Below are 11,155 nucleotides of genomic sequence, written 5' to 3' on the forward strand. Positions count from 1 at the left end.
ATCATCCCTAGATAGTCTATCTTACTTGTAATGATGAAGTAAAATAATTGATATAAATATATAAACATCAAATATATGTCATTTATCATAAACTCTACTACCAGTAGGCATAGTTAAATATATTTTCAGAGGCACTGTAACATAGTAGAAAGAATATGGGCTTCAGATTCACACAGACTTGGGCTCGAATTTCATCTCTGTTACTCACTGTGTTATGTTGCGTAAGTGACTTACATTCTCTGAGCCTTTGTTAACCTGTTTATAAAATGGGTATAATATTTTTAACCTGACAAGGCTGTTCTTGAGTATTAAATGAGATAATGCATGTAACATCTATAGGGCCTGACAGTAAGTACTCAACAGATAGTAATTCTTCCATGTTGGCCCCTAATTTGAGACCAGCTTTTTTTTTTTTTTTCAGGCTTAATTCATTTTGTTTTTCTTGTATAAAAACCCTATGTTGTAGCCACGGCTGGAGCCTGGGTCCTCTGCATGGAGACTGTGGTGTGGGTCTTGACGAGGTGGTCAGTGAATTCCTCCCAGGGAGACTTGGTGAATATAGTCTCCTTCCAGAGGTCGAGGGTCAGGTAGCTGTAGGTCTTAGAAATGGTGTCGAAGGTGGCCTTGGCAAAGTTGCCAGGGTGGCAGTGCAGCCCCTGGCTGAGGCGTAGCAGTCATCAATACCAGCCATCATGTGGAGCTTCTTGGGCACAGGTGCGGAGACGATGCCAGTGCCCCTGGGTTCAGGGATGAGGCGCACCAGCACAGAGCGCAACGGCCTGTGACCTTGCAAGGGACGGTGTGGGCTTGCCCATCTTGTTCCCCCAGTAGCCTCTGCGCATGGGGACAATGGAGTGCTTGGTCAGGATGACAGCCCCGCGGATGGCAGTAGCCGCCTCCTTGGAGCACTTAACGCCCAGACCGATGTGGCCATTGTAGTCCCTGATGGCAACAAACGCCTTGAACCTGGTGCGTTGGCCGGCGCGGGTCTGCTTCTGCACCGGCATAATCTTCAAACCCTCTTCCTTGAGAGAGGACCCCAGGAAAAAGTCAATGGTCTCAGATTCCTTGATGGGCAGGGAGAAGAGACATCCTCCAGGTACTTGATCTTCAAGTCCTTGACCAGGTGGCCCAGCTTGGTGACGGGCATCTACTCCTTATCCTCGGCCTTGCCTCTGCGAGCTCCACGGCCTCGGCTCCTGACCAGTCCACGGCCGTGACCCCGGCTCCGGATGCCACTGCCGAAACCTCTGCAGAAGCCACTGCGGTTCCCCATCCCTCCCAGGGCTGCAGGGGCCTCCGCCCCACCCCCGCACCCCCCGCCCTGCCGCCCCCTGCACCGGCATCATCCGCCATTTGGGGATTTGTTGAAGAAGAGCTTTTTTATACTAACATGAAAATCTTGAGCTTGTATTTCATTAGTTCATGCTAAACTACATTGATAATTAGCATCTTAGATCATCAATAGTCCTCATAAGAGTTTATTTATTTGCTGTTTTCCCAGGACCAAATTATAAGGTGAATAGCCCAAATTAAAAGGATTCCTCATACAAGACCTTTGAAGTCAACTGGCTATTGCTGAGGCATCTTTAGCATTTCATTATGAAATAAGATGTGAAACTTGTAACAAATATCAAGAGATCAGAGGCTCTGGAATACTGGGAATAACTACAACTCAAAAAATTATTTTAAACGTTTGTTTTTTTTGTTTTTATTTGATCCTCATACAAATCCAGACTCCACAGTCTTTTTTATCCTGTTTAAAGATGAATTAACAGAAGCAATGAGTAAAGAAGCTTCCTTTACTCAACTTCCTTGAGTACTTCCTCGAGTTTCAAGGAAGTACTTCTTTACTCATTGCTTGAGTTTCAAGGAAGTCTCAAATTCCTTGAGACTCATCTATCTGTGGAAAACAACCAAGAACTCCAACCTTGCTCTTTTGTCTCCCAGTTTAGTGCTCTGTTTTTTTTTTTTTTAGACGGAGTCTCGCTCTGTCGCCCAGGCTGGAGTGCAGTGGCGCAATCTCGGCTCACTGCAAGCTCTGCCTCCCGGGTTCATGCCATTCTCCTGCCTCAGCCTCCCCAGTAGCTGGGACTACAGGCGCCTGCCACCACGCCCGGCTAATTTTTTGTATTTTCAGTAGAGATGGGGTTTCACCATGTTAGCCAGGATGGGCTCGATCTTCTGACCTCGTGATCCACCTGCCTCGGCCTCCCAAAGTGCTGGGATTACAGGCGTGGGCCACCGCGCCCGACTAGTGCTCTCTTTTTAAAAAATATGGTAAAATACAAATACCATAAAATTTATCATTTCAAGCATTTTTAAGTACATTCACATTGTTGTACAACCAATTTCCAGAACTCTTTCCATCTTGCAAAACTGGAACTCTGTACCCATTAGACAACAACTCTCTCTTCCCCCCTCTCTCCCTAGCCCCTAGCAACCGCCATTCTACTTTCTGTTTCTATGAATTTGACTATTCTAGGTACCTCAAATAAATGGATAACACAGTATTCATCTTTTTGTGGCTTGCTTATTTCACTAAGCATAATGTTCTTAAGGTTCATCCATATTGTGGCATGTATCAGAATTTCCTTCCTTTTTAAGGCTGAATGATATTCTATTGTATGTACACACCATATTTTGATTACCCATTCATCCACTGATGGACACCCGGGGTGCTTCCCAGGTATGAATAATGCTGCTGTGAACATGGACATAAAAATATCTCTTTGAGACACTGCTTTCAGTTTTTTTTTGTTTTTTTTTTTTCTGAGATGGAGCTTCGCTCTTGTTGCCCAGGCTGGAGTGTGATGGCACGATCTCGGCTCACTGCAACCTCTGCCTCCTGGGCTCAAGCGTTTCTCCTGCCTCAGCCTCCTGAGTAGCTGGGATTACAGGCGCCCGCCACCATGTCCAGCTAATTTTTTGTATTTTTAGTAGAGATGGGGTTTTACCATGTTGACCACGGCTGGTCTCGAACTCCTGACCTCAGGTGATCCGCCTGCGTCAGCCTCCCAAAGTGCTGGGATTACAGGTGTGAGCTACCACATCCAGCCCTTTCAGGTTTTTTTTTGTTTTTTTTAATTTTTTTTTTAAATATACGTAGTAATTGAATTGTTAGATTATATGGTAATTCTGTTTAAAAATGTATGAGGAACCACCATACTCTTTTCCATAGGGGCTGCATCATTTTACAGTCTTGCCAACATACACACGGGTTCCAGTTTTTCCACATCTTGATAATATGTGTCATTTTCTGGAGGTTTTTTTTTTTTTAATTAATAGCAGTTCTACTGGGTGTAAGGTAGGATCTCACTATGGTTTTCTTAAGAGTTTTGAAGTCTTCTGTACAGATGGCAAGATACTAAATAACCTTGGATAACATCATTAAAAAACATTCATATTCTTTTTTTTAATTGATTTTTTTTTTTTTTTTTTTTTGAGACGGAGTCTTGCTCTTTCACCCAGGCTGGAGTGCAGTGGCGCTATCTTGGCTCACTGCAGGCTCCGCCCCCCAGGGTTCACGCCATTCTCCTGCCTCAGCCTCCCGCGTAGCTGGGACTACAGGCCGCCTGCCACCTCGCCCAGCTAATTTTTTGTATTTTTAGTAGAAACGGGGTTTCACCGTGTTAGCCAGGATGGTCTTGATCTCCTGACCTTGTGATCCGCCCGCCTCGGCCTCCCAAAGTGCTGGGATTACAGGCGTGAGCCACCGTGCCCGGCCTAATTGATTTTTTTTAAGAGACAGGGTCTTGCTCTGTCACCCAGGGTGGAGTGCAGTGGTGTGATCATAACTCACTGCAGCCTCGAACTCCTGAGCTCAAGGGATCCTCTTGCCTCAGCCTCTTGATTAGCTGGGGCCACTGGCACATGCCACCATGCCTGGCTAATTTAAAAAAAATTTTTTTTTGTAGAGACAGGGTCTCACTATGCTGTCCAGGCTGGTCTCAAACTCCTGGCCTCAAGCAATCCTCCTACTGTGGCCTCCCAAAGTGTTGGGATTACAGACATGAGCCACTGCACCCAGCCTCAACAAATGTTTACTGAGCTCCTAATAGGTGCTATGCACTGTGCTGGGTACTGGGGTTATAAGTCTCTTAAGAGCAAGGGAGAAAGATGGGCAATGAATAGTGACCAAGGTGCTGAGTGTATACAAGGTACACTTAATTACTCCTTACTGAAAGCCTGCTAATCTTTCAAGAAGACTATCAGGTGCTTTTATGGCTCATGCCTGTAATCCCAGCACACTGGGAGGCCAAGGTGGGAGAATCACTTGAGGCCAGGACTTTGAGACCAGCTGGGGCAACACAGTGAGACCCCATCTCTACAATTTTTTTTTAATTAGCTGGGTGTGGAGGTACGTGCCTGTAGTCCTAGCTACTTGAGAGGATGAGGCAGGAGGATTGCCTGAGCCCAGGAGTTTGAGGCTGCAGTGAGCCATGATCATGCCACTGCACTCCAGCCTAGGTGACAAAGTGAGACCCTGTCTCAAAAAAGCAAAAACAAAAACTGATCACCTCCTTTTATAGTGAATCATAAAAGGAGTATGTAAAACATATTTATTTCCTATGTTCACATCCAATTATTCCAAACAGAATACAGCTGGGAGGTTTCCCATCCTCTCTGGGAAGGAGGCGACATTCAAGAAGTGAAGACTGGTGCAAGTTAGTAATTAGCACTTATACCTATCACCCCATATGGGTGCCTGCATTCACAAACATGTGCTAGGTTTTGGGAAAGCAAAGAAATATGAGTAAGGTACAGATCCTACCCTCCAGGATCTCAAGGACAGCTACAACATAATATAAGAGCTGTAATAGAAAAAAGACAAGTAGAGAGAAAGGAATCATTTTTTTCCCTCATAGAGAAATCAAAGGCTTCTTTAAAAAAGTAAAATCTAGATCTGGATCTTAAAGGATGACAGGAGTTCATCAGATTCCGGGAACAGGAGGGAAGGACATTCTAGAGAGGGAATAGCATGGAAAAAATGAAACGGCACAGCATGTTTATGAAATATTAAATGATTTAGTATGACTGAAACAGCATATACAATGGAGAATGGTAAGAAGGGTAGACAGTAGCATGGTGAGGGGGGCTTTGAGGCAGACTGTGGAAATCTATTCTTCTGAAGGTAACAGAGAATTAACTGATTTTTAGGCAAGGGAGCAGCTTGATTAGTTTTTTTTTTTTTTTTTTAGAGAGGGTCTCTCGGTCTTGCGCCCCGGCTGGCGGTGGCGGGGCGCAATCTCGGCTCACTGCAAGCTCTGCCTCCCGGGTTCACGCCATTCTCCTGCCTCAGCCTCTCCGAGTAGCTGGGACTACAGGCGCCCGCCACCACGCCCGGCTAATTTTTTGTATTTTTAGTAGAGACGGGGTTTCACCGTGGTCTCGATCTCCTGACCTCGTGATCCGCCCGCCTCGGCCTCCCAAAGTGCTGGGATTACAAGCGTGAGCCACCGCGCCCGGCCGATTAGTTTTTTTTTCCCCCACCCCAGGAAACTCGATGGGCTAGATGGAGGATGAACTGGAGTTATAAGAGAACCAAGAAAAAGATACGGGAGAAGGAGGTCAGGGACTAACCAAATAAGATCTCAAAGACCCTTGTTTTGTTCCACAGCAGTCATGAGGATGACTTGTTGTGAAAAATACCCAGAGCTTTTTATCTGTTACAGAGACAGGGTCTCACTATACTGCCCAGGCTGCTCTCAAACTCCTGAGTTCAAGTGATCCTCCTGCCTCAGCCTCCCAAAGTGCTGGGATTACAGGCGTGAGCCACCATGCCCAGCCATTCAAAGACTCTTGGAGTAGAGCACCAGAGCTCAGGAACTCATGTATTTGGCCTCCAAAACCAGAAATCTGATTTTCCTAAAGCATGTATCATAGAACAGATACTTGAGGATTGATTCACAATAACCAAATTCATAAGAGATTGCGGTATAAAGGATAATTCTAATTTACTAATGTACATTCATTCATTCATCAAATACTTGTAAAGAACCTACTTTGTGCGAAGCATTATTCTAAGGAACTAGGGACACAGCTGTCATTAACAATATCCTATCCTCACAGTTACAGTCTCTGTGGAATATAACATAGAATGTGTTTCCAGTGAGTAAAATATTTGTTTGCTGTCCAGAGCATTTCCTTCCCAGTGCAAAGGAACCAAGGATTTTAAGTCAGTAATGAAAATGTTATTTGGCAAATGATCTTCTGATCATTTGAAAAAAGAGATGGTATTAAGACCCATTTCATTCAGGCCACAGGTAAGGCCTGAGCTTATCTTCACTCTAGAACAAGTATACCTCTCTAATGACTAGCTTTTAACCATGTTCTTTGGATTCATAATTTCTCTATCCTGAACATTGCTGAATAGAATAAGCCATCCTGGCTTATTCTTCTCCTTCTGGGTTCCAAGTAAACCATTTCAATTCTAACATATTCTTTCAGACATATTATAATACAATTGAGCTTAATTATGTTAACTTCGGTCATTTTTACTATATATGATGAAATAAAGGCTCCAACCTCAACTATTTCATTGTAAGCAATGTAATTTTGGGGACTAATGGGTTTTCAACCATTAATTCAACGAATATTTATCAAATATTTATTTATTATTTTTTTGAGACGGAGTCTCGCTCTGTTGCCCAGGCTGGAATGCAGTGGCTCGATCTCTGCTTACTGCAACCTCCACCTCCTGGATTTAAGCAATTCTCCTGCCTCAGCCTCCCGAGTAGCTGGGATTACAGGTGCCCACCACCATGCCCGGCTAATTTTTGTATTTTTAGTAGAGACAGGGTTTCACCACGTTGGCCAGGCTGGTCACGAACTCCTGAACTCAGGTGATCTGCCCACTTCAGCCTCCCAAAGTGCTGGGATTACAGGCATAAGCCACCGCGCCCGGCCACCAAATATTTATTAAGTGCCTATGATCAGCCAGGCACTCTGCTAGGTGCTGGGAATATCAGAGTTAACAAGACAAATTTCTGTACTATGTTCGAGAAATTTGCATACATTCTAGTAGTGAAGTGAGATTAAGAAAATTACAAGTATACAACAGACAAATTAAACAAATTGTGGCAAATGTTATGAAGGAACAAGAGAAAAGTTGCAGTATCCCAAAACTGATGACAATCACCTGGACCAGGCTAGTGGCATTTTTAGTAGAGACGGGGTTTCACCGTGTTAGCCAGGATGGTCTCGATCTCCTGACCTTGTGATCCATCCACTTCGGCCTCCCAAAGTGCTGGGATTACAAGCGTGAGCCCCCGCGCCCAGCCAGACTCTTCTACCTTTTTATACTGTGAACTTTCCGTTACTTTCTCGAATTCTGTCCCTGCCTCTTCTTCACAATCTATTACACAGCTTTCAGGGGCATCAGAAACTGAAACGCTATCTTCTTCTGTTTGAAACGATTCTAAAGCTATTTTAATAATGGCCCAATCATTCCATACTGTAAGTGGTCAGGAGTATTTGCCAAACACAGTAGCATTTCCCAAAGAGGGAGTGAAGGTACAATGAGGTCTCATTAAGACTTTCTTGGCTGGGTGTGGTGGCTCACGCTTATAATCCCAGCACTTTAGGAGGCTAAGGCGGGCAGATCACGAAGTCAGGAGATCGAGACCATCCTGGCTAACACAGTGAAACCCCATCTCTACTAAAAATACAAAAACAATTAGCCAGGCGTGGTGGCGGGCGCCTGTAGTTCCAGCTACTCAGGAGGCTGAGGCAGGAGAATGGCGTGAACCCAGGGGGTGGAGCTTGCAGTGAGCCGAGATCGAGCCACTGCACTCCAGCCTGGGCGACAGAGCAAGACTCTGTCTCAAAAAAAAAAAGACTTTCTTAGTTTTCTTAGTGTCTTCGTTAGTGTGAACTAACTAACTTCCTTGGTGTGATCTGAGTAACTTAAGTTAGTGTGAACTAACTTCCTTGGTGTGATCTGAGTAACTTATTTTTTAATTAAAAAAAATTTTTTTTTTTTTTGTAGAGATGGATCTATGTTGCCCAGGCTGGTCTCAAACTCCTGAGCTTGAGTGATCCTCCCACCTCGGCCTCCCAAAGTGCTGGGATTACAGGTGTGAGCTACCAGGTCTGGCCCACAGATCATTTCATAAGCTCCTTTTCTTCACCTCTATCACTTGTCTTCGTTTTTCCATTTCATTTATTTTTCCTTTATCTGTCATTTTCATAGTTGAACAGGCTTTTCCAAAACTTAGGCCACACTGTTTCCCTCTCTTCTCTTCAAGGCCTCCCACTTAAAATGATTTGGGGACTGTCATGTACCAGATGTTTCTCTCTCAAAGATCCAAAAATTGATGTACACCAGTGGTTCTCAAACAGGGGTGATTCTGTCTCTCCCAGGGGATATTTGGGAGTGTCTGGAGACATTTTTGGTTGTCACAACTAGGGGGAGGGTGTCACTGGCATTTATTATATAGAGGCTGGGATGCTGCTAAACATCTTACAATGCACAGAACAACATCCCACAACAAAGAATTATCTGGCCTGACAAAGAATTGTCTGCCAATATGTCAATAATGCTGCCATTGAGTAACTCTGGTATGCACAAATACCAGTAGCTGAAAATGACTGACGTTTGGTGGCACCAGTCCAGGCTCCTTAGGGATTCAGATTCTCAAGGTGGTAAAGTGGCAGCCACTGGTATCAGATTGTCTGGACTTGGATTCCCAGGTTACCTGTTTTGCTGGCTGTATATGGCTTCTGACTAATTATTCAGTGCCACAAAAGCAGTTTCCTCATCTGGAAAAAGGGGCTAATAAACCATCCATCTCACTAAGATGTAAGCTCCTTGGAGGCAAGGAATTGCCATGCTTACATTAGGGACTAGTATCCCGTAGAGAGTACTAGGTGTCTGTGGATTATCTCACACAGTTGTTGAGACCTAAAGCAGCAAATATGATTAAGTAATGTGGAACACAGTGAAAAGAGATGCAGCCTATGATAGCAGGAAGCCGGCTGGCACTATTAACTAGGATGTGCTGCCTGGTTGAACACTAACAATTTCAGAACACCAACATCAGACAAGGCCATTCTGTGACCACGGTGGGTCCAAACAAAAACATGATGTCTGAATATAAATGAACAAAAATAAACATTGTGCCAACCACAAAAAAATGACCAGATATAAGGCCGGGCATGGTGGCTCATGCCTGTAATCCCAGCACTTTGGGAGGCCAAGGTGGGCGGATCACCTGAGGTCGGTAGTTCGAGACCAGCCTGATCAACATGGAGAAACCCCGTCTCTTCTAAAAACACAAAATTAGCTGGGTGTGGTGGTACATGCCTGTAATCCTAGCTACTTGGGAGACTGAGGCAGGAGAATCGCTTGAACCCAGGAGGTGAGGTTGCGGTGAGTCGAGATCATGCCATTGTACTCCAGCCTGGGCAACAAGAGCGAAATTCCATCTCAAAAAACAAAACAAAACAAAACAAAAAAACCAGATATGCTCCTATCTCCTATCTCTATCTTTTTTTTTTTTTTTTTTTTTTTGAGACAGAGTCTCGCTCTGTCGCCCAGGCTGGAGTGCAGCAGTGTGATCTCCGCTCACTGCAATCTCTGCCTCCCGAGTTCAAGTGATTCTCCTGTCTCAGCCACCTGAGTAGCTGGGATTACAGGAGCATGCCACCATGCTCCGCTAATTTTTGTATTTTTAGTAGAGATGGGGTTTCACCATGTTGGTCAGGCTGGTCTCGAACTCCTGATCTCGTGATCTGCCCGCCTCGCCTCCCAAAGTGCTGGGATTACAGGTGTGAGCCACCGCGCCCAGCCTTTTTTATTATTACCATTATTTTGAGATGGAGTCTAGCTCTGTCGCCAGGCTAGAGTGCAGTGGCTTGATCTTGGCTCACTGCCACCTCCGCCTCCCGGGTTCAAGCGACTCTCCTGCCTCAGCCTCCTGAGTAGCTGGGACTACAGGCGCACACCACCACGACTAGCTAATTTTTGTATTTTAGTAGAGACGAGTGTTCCCCATGTTGGTGAGGACGGTCTTGATCTCTTGACCTCCTGATTCACCCGCCTAGGCTTCTCAAAGTGCTGGGATTACAGGCGTGAACCACCGTGCCAGGCCAGTTCTACTTTCCTATTATGTAAGAATTATAGGCCGGGTGTGGTGGCTCACGCCTGTAATTCCAGCTACTCGGGAGGCTGAGGCAGGAGAATCGCTTGAATTCGGGAGGCAGAGCTTTTTTTTTTTTTTTTTTTAACCAATTGCAGCTTTAGCCTTGCTTAGTTCTACCTTCCCTCTTTCCCTCCTTCCTTCCTTCCCTCCCTCCCTCCCTCCTGCTTTCTTTCTTTCTCTTCTTTTTGAGACGGAGTCTCACTCTGTCGCCCAGGCTGGAGTGCAGTGGCGCAAACTCGGTTCACTGCAACCTCTGCCCCCCGAATTCAAGCGATTCTCCTGCCTCAGTCTCCAGAGTAGCTGAGATTATGGGCGCCTACCGTTACACGCGGCAAATTTCTGTATTTTTAGGAGGGACAAGGTTTCGCCATGTTGGCCAGGTTGGTCTTGAACTCCTGACCTCAGGTGATCCTCCCGCCTTGGCCTCCCAAAGTGCTGGGATTATAGGCGTGAGCCACCACGCCCGGCCAGTTCTACTTTCTTATTATGTAAGAATTATAGGCCAGGCGAGGTGGCTCACGCCTGTAATTCCAGCTACTCGGGAGGCTGAGGCAGGAGAATCGCTTGAATTCGGGAGGCAGAGCTTGCAGTGAACCGAGATCGCGCCACTGCACTCCAGCCTGGGCAACAGAACGAGTCTCAAAAAAAAAAAAAATTACTAAATTACCCAATCATAGAATTACCCCCACCTCCTGACTGCATCTAATCCAGAGAGAAGCTCTGCTTCCTTAAACCCTGCCCAAACCCTGTAAATTCTTTCCAACACCCTCTTCCCAAGACGTCCCGGTGTTTCCCACGGCGTACTGCCCTACTTGCAAGACCATAAACCCCACTTTGTCCAACTACAGGAGTGTTCTCGATGGTCTTTGGCTGGAGGGCACTGCCGCAGTGAGAGCTCCCTAAAGGGTCGCTGCTGTTGTTAGGTCTCAAGGGAAGTTGCGTGGCGCACCCAGAGCGTTCAATCAGATTTCATAAACAAGTATTTTGAGGCTTCCCGATAGCTGCCTCTT

General features: G+C 45.6%; 1 pseudogene; it reads right to left on the reverse strand.

Moving 5' to 3' along the window:
• Positions 1-290: 290 nt before the first annotated feature.
• On the reverse strand, positions 291-2,439 carry LOC116461270 (small ribosomal subunit protein uS5-like; annotated as a pseudogene).
• Between the last annotated feature and the right edge of the window lie 8,716 nt (positions 2,440-11,155).

The sequence above is a fragment of the Hylobates moloch genome, unplaced genomic scaffold (genome assembly GCF_009828535.3).
Source record: "Hylobates moloch isolate HMO894 unplaced genomic scaffold, HMol_V3 SCAFFOLD_21, whole genome shotgun sequence".
NCBI lineage: Eukaryota > Metazoa > Chordata > Mammalia > Primates > Hylobatidae > Hylobates > Hylobates moloch.